Here is a 13,818-nt window from a genome sequence, read left to right on the forward strand (position 1 = left end):
AAGTATTGTTTAAAGAGTTGGCTGGGCGCGGTAGCTCAAGCCTGTAATCCCAGCACTTTGGGAAGCCGAGGCGGGCGGATCACAAGGTTAAGAGATCGAGACCATCCTGGCCAACATGGTGAAACCCCGTCTCTACTAAAAATACAATAATTAGCTGGGCATTGTGGCGTACACTTGTATTCCCAGCTACTTGGGAGGCTGAGGCAGGAGATTTGCTTGAACCCGGGAGGTGGAGGTTGTAGTGAGCCGAGATTGTGCCACTGCACTCCAGCCTGGCACCTGGTGACAGAGTGAGACTCTGTCTCAAAAAAAAAAAAAAAAGAGATGTATGTGGGTGCCAGGTTGACAGTAGGTGGACTTGTGGACTCAATTTTAGATAACTCCTTGATTAAGGATTACCTGGAAACCTAGTGAAACATTAGGTTTTGGGTGTGTCTGTCAGAGTGTTTTCCAGAGGAGATGGAAAAATTCTCAAACAGCATCTAAATGCACTTGCTTAATCACACAACTTCAGGTATGAACTTCTGCCCTTACAAACCTTTTGTGCTGGCATTGTACAAGTGCTTTTCCATCCTGTTGTTAGTTATTATACCTGTTTTATAGTTGATAATAACTCACTCACTAATGCGTTGAGTCTTAAGTGGTCTGGGGGGAAGATCTGCCCTCAGTGTTGGCAGGCACCATCCAATCAACCAGGGCCCAGACAGACTCTTCTGCTGCCTTGGGTGTGAGAAATCCAGGGCTGCCACCCTTTGGACTCTAGGACATACACCAGCAGCCCCCTTGGACTGAGAGTTAGAGACCACTGGTATCCCTGGTTCAGAGGCCTTTGGACTTCGACTGAGCCTTGCCACTGGCATCACGGGGTTTCCGGCTTGCCTGTTATGGGACTTCCCAGCCACCAGGCATGAGCCACTGGACCTTCACATGAGCCCATTTCCCTGGCTCATATTATCAAATCCCCTCTCATATATCTGTATATATGTTCTGTCTTGCTGGAGAAGCTTAATACAAATCTGGTACTGGGAAAGTCAAATACTTCTTACTGTGTTTCTTACAACACAATGGAACAGGTGAAATTGTTCCCTTGCAAAAAGGCGGTGATAAGTGTATGAGGCTACTTAGTGGTGAAAGATAAAAATTTTAAAGTTAATTATTATTGGGGCTATGAAAGAAGACAATTGCTTAATTGGAACAGCTGGGCATAACAGACTTTGAAACAGACAAGCATGTACTTACAAAGTTTGGAGACCACAACCACTCTTCAAATACAAGTGTAGTGCATGTTTTGAAGACGATAGAAGTAGTGAAGACAGACAAAAACTACAAGAAATCCCTTCGCCAAATTATTCAGTCATGTAGGACTTCAGCCCATCCACACATAGTGCCGATTTGCTATGCTTTGTATTTAATCTTCACATCATATTCAATACTGGGGGTATAAGTTGCATATATACTTTTTGTTTTATGCATTTTAGGCATATTTGACTCCATAGAAGTACATTTTACAGCATTGACTTTGTGTGTAAGCATTGTACATATGTGTAAAACTGTTGAAACTTGCTAAGTAAATGAAGAGATGTCCTTTTTGTGTATCTGCATTTGTGAAAGACAAAATTTCTTGTCTCTCTGAGCAACCGCATATGCGACGTTGATTCATTGTGGTCTCATCAAAACACGTAGGTTGTCTATCATGGTATTTTAGATGACTGCAGTTATAAAGCTGAGTGCATGCAATTACCAACCATAGTTATGTGCATTTTAATGTATGTACAAATGAATGAGTGAGACAAGGTCTTGCTTTGTCACCCAGGCAGGAGGGCAGTGGCGTGATCATAGCTCTCTGTAACCTCAAACTCCTGGGCTTTAAGTGACCCTCCTGCCATAGCATCCTGAGTAGCTAGGACTACAGGTGCGTACTCCCAAGTCCAACTAATTATAAAAAGATTTTTTTGTAGGGGTGGAATCTCACTACGTGCCCAGGCTGGTATCCCCCTTTATTTTTTATTTATTTATTTTTATTTATTTATTTATTTTTTTGAGACGGAGTTTCGCTCTTGTTACCCAGGCTGGAGTGCAATGGCACGATCTCGGCTCACCGCAACCTCCGCCTCCTGGGTTCAGGCAATTCTCCTGCCTTAGCTTCCTGAGTAGCTGGGATTACAGGCACGTACCACCATGCCCAGCTAATTTATTGTATTTTTAGTAGAGACGGGGTTTCACCATGTTGGCCAGGATGGTCTCGATCTCTTGACCTCGTGATCCGCCCGCCTCAGCCTCCCAAAGTGCTGGGATTACAGGCTTGAGCCACCGCGCCCGGCTATTTTTTATTTTTTGAGACGGAGTCTCGCTTTGTTGCCCAGACTGAAGTAAAGTGGCGTGATCTCGGCTCACTGCAACCTCTGCCTCCCTGCAACCTCTTCCTCCTGGGTTCAAGTGATTTCTCCTGCTTCAAGATCCTGTGTAGCTGGAATTATAGGCACCCACCACCACACCTGGCTAATATTTGTATTTTTAATAGAGACTTGGTTTCACCATGTTGGCCAGGCTGGTTTCGAACTCCTTACCTCGGGCGATCCATCTGCCTTGGCCTCCCAAAGTGCTGGCATTACAGGTGTGAGCCACCATGCCTGGCTTGAAATCTCTCTTTAAAAATGTAAATACATGTCTTTGAAACATTTTTTAAAATATTTTTTCCAGAAGTATATTTTTGGGATTTTGATCTTTTGGGATTGTAATTTTCAGGATTTTAGACTTAAGGGATTTTGATCTTTCCGGCTCAAAAGGAAAGAAAACATCTCCCAGGACCAGATGTGGAGTAGGTGGGAGTTGGAGAGAAGCTGAAGCCCAGGCCCAGTACTGTTAACTCTGCTAATGGGGTCTCAGCCATTAACAGAGCTGTGTGCAGGTGGGCACCTGGAGCCTGGGGGGGCTCACTCTTTGCTGAAACAAGTAGAAAAATGGACCATACTCTGCCAGGGGCTGTAGCTTCTCCAGAGCATCTGGTCTCGTGAGGCAAAAGGACTCTATTTTGTGAGGGCCAGGAACTGGACCAGCCTGCCAGGGGCTTGGTAACTCCATCCAGGACGTCCTCAGGGTCTCCACCAGGCAGACACAGTGCAGCACCACAGGAGATGGCTGGGAAAAACCCAGGAGCTGGAGGGGACGATCCTGAAACAATGAGAAGAACAGAGAGGAGAAAGAAAAGTCACACCAGTCTAGAAGAGTTTGCAAAACACATCCAGAATTCTAATATTCACAAAGTTATCCAGGTCAATAGTTAGAATCCACTGCTGATGAACATTCAACATTCGGGATTGTGGTATTCAAGATCATGTCTTTTGAGATTATTGCCCAAACTCCCTCAAAAGGTCCTTTCCTTGGATTCTCGTACATGTGGTGTCTCATAAGGACACTAATCCTGTTGAATCAGGGCCCCACCCTTATGACCCCATTAACTGTAATTACTTCCTTTCTCCAAGTGCTGGGAGTTAGGACTTCAACATATGAATGGGAGAGGGGGACACAGACCTTCAGCCAGAACACATATCTTCAGAATTGTTTAGACATTGCCTCATTATCATTTTTTTATTGTAAAATACATATAGCAAAATTTACCATTTTGGCCATTTTAAGTGTACAGTTTTAACAGTATACATTCATAACATTGTGCAATCATCACCACCATCCGTCTCCTATTCTGCTTTTTATCTCTGATTTTGACTATTTTGAGTACCTCCAGTAAGTGGAATTAGTCTTTTGCCTTTATCAAAATACATTTTTGTCATTTCTATGACTGGCTTATTTCACTTGGCATGTCTTTGTGGTTCATCCACATTGTAGCCTTTTTCAAAATATCCTTTTAAAGACTAAATAATATTCCATTGTATGTATATATAGGTTAAGCATCCCTAGTTGTGAAATGCTTCAAAATCTTAAACTTTTTGAGTGCCCACTCAGCGCCACAAGTGGAAAATTCCACACCTGGCCTTATACAACATGTAACCTCATGTGACTAGTTACAGTCAAAATATAGATACACAATACACAGTTTATTTAAAACATTGTTTATTTAAAATTACCTTTAGGTTGTGTGTATAAAGTATACTTGAAACAAAACTGATTATATGTTTAGAATTGGGCCCTATCCCAAGATACCTCATTATGTATTTGAAAATATTAAAAAATGCAAAAAAAAAATTGAAATCTGTGAAACACTTCTGGTCTTAAGCATTTTGCACAGGGGATACTCCACCTCTGCTATACTTCACTTCCCCATTCATCTGTTGATGGACACTGGGGTTGCCTCCATGTTTTAGCTCTTGTGACTAGTGCTGCCATGAACATGGGTACCACAAATACCTTTTCGAGATCCTGCCTTCAGTTCTTTTGAGTGTAGAACCAGAAGTGGACTTGCTGGGTCACATAGTAATTCTGTTTTTAATTTTTGAGGAATGAACATACGGTTTTTACAGCTGCTGTACCATTTCACACTCCCACCAATAGTGTACAAGGGTTCCAATTTCTCCACATCCTCATTGACACTTCCTGTTCCCCCCCCACCCCCGCAGTAGCCATCCTAATGGTTATGAGATGTTACTTCACTTTTCTGTTCTCTGTTCTGAAACTATTCGAGAAATCTGAAACTATTCAAGATATTTGATCATAGAAGACCTATGCTCTTCTCTAGCCATCCTAATGGTTGTGAGATGTTACTTCACTTTTCTGTTCTCTGTTCTGAAACTATTTTGAGAAATCTGAAACTATTCAGATATTTGATCGTAGAAGACCTATGCTCTTTTCTGTGCTAGAATCATGCAGTTGAACAGTGATGTTGCTTGGTGCGGGTCTATTTTCAGGAACTTTTTTGGGAATTATTTCTCTTGATTTCCTCCTGTTTTTTTCTTCTCCCCCCCCCCCCCGCCCCCCGCTGCTTTTTTTTTTAGAACCCCTGTTGCTTGGATGTTGGAAAATGTTGCTAAAATGTTCCATTTTAGGCTTTCAGTTTTTTTTTCCTGTTTTCTGATTGTTTTTTCCTCTGACTTGGCATTTTTGTACTACTATTGTTGGCATTTGTTTTGCTGCTTTTTATGGTAGAGGCTTTCTGGAGGTGTCTGGTAATTCTTGATTTTCATTCATATTTAAAAGTCAGGGATACACAACAGTTGGAGCATATGAAATTGTCATTCCTTCCCAGCTTTGTTCACTGTAAAAGGACAGAGGAAATGAGAGGCCCAGTATGTATGAACATACTTTGCTTTCAGACCTTCGTTTCTGAATTACATCCCCCACTAAAAGGAACCAAGACTCCTTGGAAAAATGGCAAATTTCAAAGCTCAGCACAGAATGTAAAAGATGAATCCAGAACGTGTTACATGAGGAAATAAAGAAGTGCTTGAAAACTACGAAAAGCACACAGCAGCATGCTGGAAGGGGCTCCCACTGGCCAAATGTGGGACAATTTGAACATCACAATGAATAATGATGTTAATTGGCTTGGTGGAGTTGCTCACACCTGTAATCCCAGCACTTTGGGAGGCCGAGGCAGATGGATCAATTGAGGTCAGGAGTTTGAGACCAGCCTGGCCAATATGGTGAAATCCCATCTCTACAAAAAATACAAACATTAGGGATGGTGGTGGGTGCCTGTAATCCCAGCTACTCTGGAGGCTGAGGCAGGAGGATCACTTGAGCCCAGGAGGCAGAGGTCGCAGTGAGCTGAGATTGTATCAGTGCACTCCAGCTTGGGTGATGGAGCGAGACCCTGTCTTTGGAAAACAAAAAAGAAAAAAAGTTAATTTATAAAATATGAATCTATGAGTCCATACTGATGACATAAGGAAAGAATAAGTGAGGAGAAGGCAGCGTCCCTCACTGAAGTTTGAACGCCAGGAGATGCAGGAGAGCCACAATAACCTCATTCTCATAACTGAGCATCAATTGATTCAGACAAGAATTGCCAGTTGGCACAAAACTGTTGGGTGAATGTTCTGAGAACATAGTCTCTAAGTATTCTCCTACAGATTACTAATGAATTATTAAGGAAAATGCTCACTTTATAGTGAAGAAATCTGGCAAACAGTATTTTAACCAAGTGATTGAAATTATCACCAATAATGGGACAAATTGACATCATCTTGTCTCTTTGTGTGATGGTCCAGGAGAAACAAAGCTTCATTATATAGTACTACTGCCAGAAAGGCGTAAGCCGTATTCTTCAAAGATGTCAGTGAAATGAATGGGAAGAAAACGTTGAACTGTTTCAGATTAGAGGAAAGGAAGGAAATAGGACATTAGGTGTGATACATGATTCTGAACTGTTGGAGGGAAGGGGGATTTGCCATAGAGGACCTTCCCGTTGTGTCTGAGGACTCCAGCAGCACAGCCACATGATCTGTTCTCGTTTTAAGCAAAAATTTAGATAATTATTTATACTTTTGCAGTGTATGTTAAAAAACTAACTGGGAAATTTTTTGTTTTTTGTTTGAAATGGCGTTTTGCTCTGTTGCGAGGCTGGAGTGCAGTGGCATGATCTCAGCTCACTGCAACCTCCGTCTCCCAGGTTCAAGTGATTCCCCTTCCTCAGCCTCCCGACTAGCTGGGAGTACAGACTGGAGCCACCACACACAGCTAATTTTTGTATTTTTAGTAGAGATGGGGTTTCACCGTGTCGGCCAGGATGCTCTTGATCTCTTTACCATGTGATCCACCATCCTCCCAAAGTGCTGGGATTGCAGGTGTTAGGCACTGCACCTGGCCAAAATATTTTATTTTCAAAATTAAATATGCTAGTTTTGATTTGCCCCTAGGCTTGTTACTGTTATTTTTGTTGATTGATTTTATTTAACAACTGTTAAACATTGTTTCTATTATCTTACTTGAGGGAAAATGTTGAGTTGAGATCACAATGTAGTATGAGTTTTATGGGGGAAAGGCATTAGATGAACAGCATTGTTTTGGAGATGCCTTGTAGACTGCATCCTTGGAGGATTTCTGTTTGTTGTTTTGAGATGGAGTCTTGCTCTGTTACCAAACTGGAGTGCAGTGGCGCAATCTTGGCTCGCTGCAATCTTCACTGCCTGGGTTCAAGCTATTCCCCTGCCTCAGCCTCCCAAGTAGCTGGGACTACAGGTGCCTGCCATGATGCCCAGCTAATTTTTTCTATTTTAGTAGAGATGGCATTTCACCATGTTGGCCAGGCTGGTCTCGATCTCCTGACTTTGTGATCCACCCGGCTTGGCCTCCCAAAGTGCTGGGATTATAGGCATGAGCCGCCACGCCCGGCCGTTTTTTCCCCCCTTATTTTTTGGCCCTGTCAGGCTTCACTACTTAGAAGATTTCTTACTAGTTCAGTGTCCACAGTTTACATCTTTTTCTGCAGTATTAAGCTATATATGAAGTGCGTGTCTTGGAAGATAATTTATATTCTTTCCATGTGCAGTATTTGGTTAATTGACATTAGAGACTAAATTTGAGTATAGCTAGGACTTCAGTGACCTTAATGTTCTAGTCATGCTTTCTGATAAAACCTATTAAGTGGGTTGCCGGGGGCATTTAAAGGAAGGAAATTTGAAAATTTTAGTATTTTAAAGTATGGTGTCTTTATAGTGAACCCTATGTTGTATAAGATTAGAATTGATGTTTTCAGAAGACAAAGGTAAGAATATGTGTTTTTCTTTTTCATTCACTGATAGTGCTTTTATGACATCTATATTTACTTCTGTGTTTCTGTTTAGGATAAAAGCTGAAGTAGAGGGATGACAGTGCCTTTTTTCTTAAGTTCATACAGAAAAATTTTAATCAACTAGAACTTTTAAATTCCTTGGGGTATATAGTTCTGTGTGACCCAAGACCCTGACCCAGCATGCTTTAACGGCAGCTATCATCATACCAAAAGAGAACATAGGTGATTGTCTGCTTTTTTTTTTTTTCTTTTACAGGAGAGCTTGTTTCTTATCCATATCCCACGTTATTTCTGCTAATCTACTAATGCAGTAAATTGGAGGAAAACTGTTACCACGATAACCTGTAATGGGCAAGGAGCCACAAAGAAGAAAACGTTTCTTTTAATTTTTAAACTTGGTTTGAAAGGTAAGACACGGTTAGTAAGTTTCCTTCAATTAATTAAATCAAGGAAAGCTGTGGTTCTATTGTGAGACTGTGGAGTCTTAGCAAACCAGGTGGAGATCAGTCTCTGAGGCAAGGTGCAATATGGTACCGTGGGATTTTTAGGAAGTTAAATAACAGCCTCTTTAGTCTGCTTTGGTCTATCTTCAAATCTGCAGAACTCAAAGCATTCTAAGTTTGCGGGGGTTGTTGAGAGGGGCGTCAAAGAGCAGACAGACATAGGAAGCTGAAGTAGTAGCACGCAGAAAAAAGACTTGCGACCCAGGCTGCTGCTTCCAGGTTACCGGGCTCTCTGTGTGTATTTTTGTTTTAAACCAGCAAAAGGATGTTTGGCTTCTGGTCAGCCGCTGTCTCTTTCTGCATCCAAATCTCCATCACTTTAAAACTGTTTGTTAAAGATTAGAGTTGGAATTTGCGTATTTGGCTTTTGGCTCAGGTGGCACTTAATAGGAAGTGGCAGAAATGGCAGAGTAGGTCCTTTTGGGGACATGCAAACATACTTAATAAAATCTCATTTGTCCCCGTTGTATCTCTAGAAGGCAGACAGAAACCATTTAATAGTCCACCTTTCTGAACTAGTGCTAGCTCTAAGACTTTCAGTCACTTTTTACTTGGCTTTCTTTTTATCCTAATGAACAGTTATTTACCAGGGCATATTGGTTCTACTCTTGACTTTTGCAAGTGTCTTTTTCTTTTTGTTTTCGCTGCTGCAAAGCTAGGTCAGGCTTTGTTGCCTGGCGAGATCCTATGGTTGTTTTGCTGTGAGGGGTCTCCACTTTTAACCACCAGGTGGATGTTTCCTCAGCATCTAAAATACTACTTTGCATATGATGTCCCCTCAGTCCCAGCCCCTCAGGAACAGTCCTACTCAACCGTTGCAGGTTCCCCTTGCACTTATGCAGTGAGGTCCAATTCTTGCCCCTGATACTCAGATTCTTGTACACAGCGTCCACATTCTTCTGCATGAATCCCATGTGGAGAATTCTCTGCAAGTATTCATTCCCCTTGTTGCTCCTTGTCTCATGGAGTGTTTCTTTCTTTCTTTTCTTTTCTTTTTTTTTTTTTTGAGACAGGGTCTCACTCTGTCACCCAGGCTGGAGTGTAGTGGTGTGATCTTGGCTCACTGCAACCTCCACCTCCTGAGCTCAAGTGATTCTCCTGTCTCAGCCTCCTGAGTAGCTGGGATTACAGGTGCACGCCACCATGCCCTTCTGATTTTTGTATTTTTGGAGAGATGGGATCTCACCATATTGGCCAAGCTGGTCTTAAACTCCTGGCTGCAAGTAATCCGCCCACTTCAGCCTCCCCAAGTGCTGGTATTACAGGCATGAGCCTCTGTGCCCAGCCTCATAGAATTTTATTATTGTTCTTTGTATTTGAATTCACGTCTTCTGGGGCTCAGCTTTCTTCCTCCCTTTTTGTCAAACCACCTTGGATTGTTCACTTCCTTTGTGGTCACTTCTTTGTGAACTCTCAGAGTATCTCATTAAATTATTTTAGAATTATTTTTTTCTCTTTTACTACATTGTAAGTATTTAGTGAGGAAGCAGCTTTAACTTCTTTGTATCTTTGGTACTTTTAACAAAATAGAGGTATCATTAATTGTTTGGTGGTAGGAGCTAAAATGTCAGAGACATTTCTCAGGATAATATTTTTGAGACTTTCTCCCTCTCTCCCTCCCCGTTGTTCATTTTGTTTTTCTTTGCTGGTTGAGAGTCTTAGCTTTGGCAGCTCCTGGAACAATTTCTTAACTTTAGTTATTCCTCCTCTTCCTTCTTTTACACATCTCTGCTCATCCACATGCTGTCCCACGCTAGAGGGAACCCTTCTCTTAAGAAGTTACTTAGAAGTCTCCAGGAGTCCTGGAATCAATGCTGGGTGGTTCTGAGGGTTCCTGAGAGGAATAGCACTGTAGGCATAGGGCGCTTTGGAACAGAGGCTGGCAAACAAAGCATTTGTTGCAAAGGGCAAGGGAAGAAATATTTTAGGTTTTGTGGGCCAAGAGGCAAAAAGGATTTTTTGAAGGTATTTATATACCAAGAGACAAATTTTCACAGGTTTTGTTGTTGAGATTCAAAATGTAATAACTGAATTCAATTTTCTGTAATACAGCTCTCTCTACTAATGAGAAGCCTGGAATAATTCTTCTAGGGGGATAATATTTCACCTAATTGGTCTTTAGAGTTGCTCTCTCATGAAGATCTATTTCTAGTATACATCTAATCTGCTAATACTGATCTGCAGCAAAGTTTTATGTTTTTCATCTTTGGAAATGTCTTTTAACACAGGTAGGTACTCCCACATTCTCTGTCATTCCCCAGGCAGATTACTTCAGTTGAGTATATTCATTATTTGGAAGGCATATGTAGAATTCTCTTGGATTCTTCTCTTGATACTTACCTTTTAGCACGTCATTACATAGTAAATTAATAATTTCCGAGTCTTGTTTGGGCGAAAGCTCCTAAATTGCACAACTAAATGGATTTTGAAATAGGGAAATTTCCTTTGCCTTTGCATCAAGGTCTGCAAAATGCTATATTTCAGCTCAGAAAACATGTGCACTGCAAACTTGTATGGGAATGGAGATCTCATCTACAGGAAGTGTATGAAGCAGGTTGATCTTCTTTATCAACCAAATAAAGTTGTTTAAATGACATTAATGTAATACATGAGTCACATGTCAGCACTGTTTTGCCTTGTAATTTTAGGTTGAAATCAAGAACACTGAGACTTCAGTTAAGGCAAATTTCCACAGCTCTCCCGTGTTCAGTAATTGTCATCCACAGTTGTTCTCCTTGTTCTGAAAAATTTCGGTCTTTGCCCTGTGCTCAACAAAATCACAATAAAACTTTACCAGTGCAAGCCAGGATGGTTAAGTCCATGAGTGAATGAAGTTTACTGTTGGTGCTACCGGTTCAGTAACATGTGATGGATTTAAAACTTCTCCAAATGCCTGCTGGCAAAAATAAAAGAATAACTGTAAGCTTTAAACTCCTTAAATCTTTACAAGTTTTCTAAGTTTGTTGAACTAAGCCTTTTTCTGTTCTATACACAACCACAATCAGTTGTAACAAGTCCTATCAGATGCGACTTTAGGTTGTCTTTTCTCAACGTCTTTGAAAGTATTCTGCCTGTAGTTCTTTCACAAAGACTGTTCATGGAGGCTAAAAGTCAGAGGTATGTCACAAGGTATATAGCAAAAAATAATAAATTGTTCCATTTTTCTCATCTCTGAATTACTCACTTGAGACTGCTACCTATATCTTATTTCCACATTTCTAAATAATTTGCCTATATGTAGCTGCTTCTAATTTGTTTGGCTTCTAACTATGAAGAGGAGGTTTTAGTTCTTAGATGGATAGCTCCTTCCCCGCTTCATTTTCCAACATAGCTATAACTTTTAGATAAAGTCAGTATTAAGGGTATGTATATTTTGGTTAATTATTCTTTAAATCCATGACAAAATTTGCAAAATTCCTTTCAGTGTGGTCAGATACATCTGGCAGTCAGCTGTGTCTCCTTGGACTCACTTTTTCCAAAACCCTCTGCCTCGTGCCTTCCTCTATACTGATTACACTTCACCTTCTCCGTAGCTGCTGGTGTTTCTCCTCACCTTTCTTCCGGGAGTTGTCCGTCTCTCAGTGTCTTGGATTTCTGATTTCATGTATTATTGTCATGTTTTAGTGACGAACATTCTCCAGTAGCTTCCTGAGAAAGTGTGAATAGATCTGTCAGACCTTCCATGTCTGAAAATGTTGTTTTCTAGAATTGATGCTGAGTTGTGGTCCTCTTTTGTGTTGTTTTTATGAGTCCCCCACCCCTGAAGGTTTAGAGACATCATCTCTGCTACCGTGGAACTACACACGATGGAGGATTTGTTGCACCACTCATTGTGATGGCCCGTGCAGGCCCTAAGCAGAGCCACGTTTGTTAAGCTCTGGGAAAAATGGCTTTCTTCTATTTCCTATCCATCCCTCCAACCTTTTTTTTTTTTTGTCTTTTCATGAAGTTGTTGGCTGTTGTTTCCTTTTTTTCTCCTTTGTCCTTTATTGTGTTGTCTTTACTAGAGTTTCCAGAGCAGTGGAGAATGCGTGGGGTTCAACCCACTAAGCATCTTGAAGGTTGCATAATCTTTTCTGTTTTCTTACTGGAGCTCCATGTCAGCTCAAATGTAGCTGTGTATTGTGCCTTTTATATCCAGTGGACTTAGAGAAGAGATTTCTAAAACAGCATGTTAGTCATTTGGTACAACCTTCCTCTCCAGAACAGGAACTCCTTTTGTTCTTACAGAAAATCATTCAGGCTTTGCCAGGGCACCTCCAGTTGAGGAGCCTCGCATGCAGCCACAGCCCTCATCTTTAGCAAGTTCTGGTCCTACTGCTTGTGGATAATTTGCACTTTTCACGTACTAGTTCTTATTTCATGCTTGGGTACAATACAAGAACAGGTCTTCTCTTCAAAGCTTTTTAAGATATTCAAAGGTAGTTACTTTATCTCCCCAAGTAGTGAGCCTTTCTGCTGCCCTCTCTTTGGATGCCGTATGGTTGCCAGACTCTTCGTTTTCCTTCAGAACAGAATATATTCTTTCCTGTTGTGACGTTACATGCTCAGGGCAGGCCACAGTGGGATTAGTTTCTTCTCTGGTCCTAGACATGATTTATCTATTACTATATTCTGACATTTCTTTGCTTATTAGTCACATCATAATGTTAGAACTTTATACTGGACTTAGAATCAACTGAAATCTTAGGACTTTTTTGTTTCTTTTCTTCAGCAGTTTTCTTCTTCCTGGCTTTCTCCCCATTTTGTTTTTCAATTTTTGTCTGAAAAGGACTTTATATTCATTCATATGGAATAAATTTTTCTTGATTTATCGTGTCAAACAGTGACTGTTGACTTACCCAGCAATAGCTCTTCCTCCTAGCTTTGTGTTTTCTGATCATTTTGACAAGCGTGTGGCATCCTGCGAAACCATGTCATGGGAGCCCCTGGCCACAAGGACTAAGCTTGTCCGGATCCACCACCAGCGCTGTTCAGGCTGAATGCCTAACTATCTTGTCTGGGAAGTGATTCCACCCTGCGCACGGAGACACGTAAGGTTTCCCTTCATGAACTTGTCCTGAGAGGCTTTGGATTGTGAGGCTGACCTGCTGTTGCTGCCTTATGCAAGCTGAGGGCACACACACCTGGCCCAGGCTGGAGTCGTGCTCTTGATGACTGCTGCTTTGACTAGGAAGAGTGCACACTTTGAAGCTAGTCAGACCTGGGTCTGTGTCCCAATTCTGCTAGCATGTTCACTAGCTCTGGTCTTTAATAGGTCATTTGACCTCTCAGAATTTTAGTTTTTCCATCTGCAAAACCTTGAAGGTATGAAGTATCTAAAAGCATGAAGCCCAGAGTCTGGCAGTATGGTAGGCACCTAATAATTAATTGTTAGCTGCTGTTAATAATTATGTTTCCACTTTTATATAAAGTTGCAGTGTCCAGACAGTTAATGTAATTGTGGAATAATTAGGAGAGATTGAAGATTGTTTTTCCTAAGGACGTATAAAGACCAATTTTTGCTGAACTTTCATTCCTGAGCAGCTCAGTAGTCTAGAATCTACTTTAACTTTTCTTGCACATTAGGTTGCATACTGTGAAACATTTACAAAAGAACGAACTTCCTGAAGGTTAACAGTTTATTACTCC

General features: G+C 41.2%; 1 protein-coding gene across 17 annotated transcripts in view; it reads left to right on the forward strand.

Moving 5' to 3' along the window:
• PPP6R3 (protein phosphatase 6 regulatory subunit 3) overlaps nucleotides 1-13,818 on the forward strand; it is a 154,272-nt gene that overhangs the window by 46,391 nt on the left and 94,063 nt on the right. For 16 of the 17 annotated variants that reach the window (XM_074401784.1, XM_074401791.1, XM_074401789.1 and 13 more), the window contains one exon: nucleotides 7,941-8,091. The exons of the other annotated variant lie outside the window; for it this stretch is intronic. The gene's annotated coding sequence lies outside the window, so the exon portion shown is untranslated. The remainder of the gene's footprint in view (nucleotides 1-7,940; nucleotides 8,092-13,818) is intronic. 17 annotated transcript variants of the gene reach the window in all.

Source organism: Saimiri boliviensis, chromosome 6 (genome assembly GCF_048565385.1).
Source record: "Saimiri boliviensis isolate mSaiBol1 chromosome 6, mSaiBol1.pri, whole genome shotgun sequence".
NCBI classification, from domain to species: Eukaryota; Metazoa; Chordata; class Mammalia; order Primates; family Cebidae; genus Saimiri; species Saimiri boliviensis.